Source organism: Penaeus monodon, chromosome 15 (assembly GCF_015228065.2).
Source record: "Penaeus monodon isolate SGIC_2016 chromosome 15, NSTDA_Pmon_1, whole genome shotgun sequence".
In the NCBI taxonomy this organism is placed as follows: domain Eukaryota; kingdom Metazoa; phylum Arthropoda; class Malacostraca; order Decapoda; family Penaeidae; genus Penaeus; species Penaeus monodon.
The window spans coordinates 46,650,328-46,650,957 of NC_051400.1; the positions used below are offsets into that span (position 1 = coordinate 46,650,328).

Sequence of the window (630 nt, forward strand, 5' to 3'; positions counted from 1 at the left end):
TAAAATGAAAAATGTGAACAAAAATAACAAAATAAACAAGAGTACTCATTATGATAAGGTTACATCTACAAATACTGGAGATTTTTCCTTTTTTATAGAAAGCAACAGAAAATGTGCATAAAATAACATACTTGTAAAAGGCATCATCAAATGTAACTAAATTATAAAAATTACTTATTACGAGCCATCCAAAATGGAGAATAAAATGATAAAATTAAATAAAAACCAATCACAACACTTAAAAGTAATATTTTCTTCTAGTACTGGCTAAAAATGCTAAGATACTTAAAAAAAAAATTAATAGCACCTTCAAGAGTTTTAAGAGCACTTTAATTACAGACTAAACTTGCATTTGGCATAAAACTTGGTAACATTTACAATAACAACAAAGAATGGTAACAACAAGGGAAACGACTATCACAATAGGAAAAACTGGCCATTTTGGTTTAAAGGCATATACATTTAAAAAAAGATTCTCCTCACAATTTTTTTCTGGAAGGGGTAAAATGACGATGAGGAGGAACAGGAAATGGGAACAGGAGGAGAAGACAACACGGAAGGAAGAGCATTTCCAAACAATATAAAACATGTCTTATGTGCAGATACCCAGATTTAGTCCCAAAACCCAAC

General features: G+C 30.0%; 1 protein-coding gene across 1 annotated transcript in view; it reads right to left on the reverse strand.

Moving 5' to 3' along the window:
• Positions 1-630, reverse strand: part of LOC119582053 (hunchback-like protein) — a 42,484-nt gene that overhangs the window by 36,086 nt on the left and 5,768 nt on the right. The window lies entirely within an intron of this gene.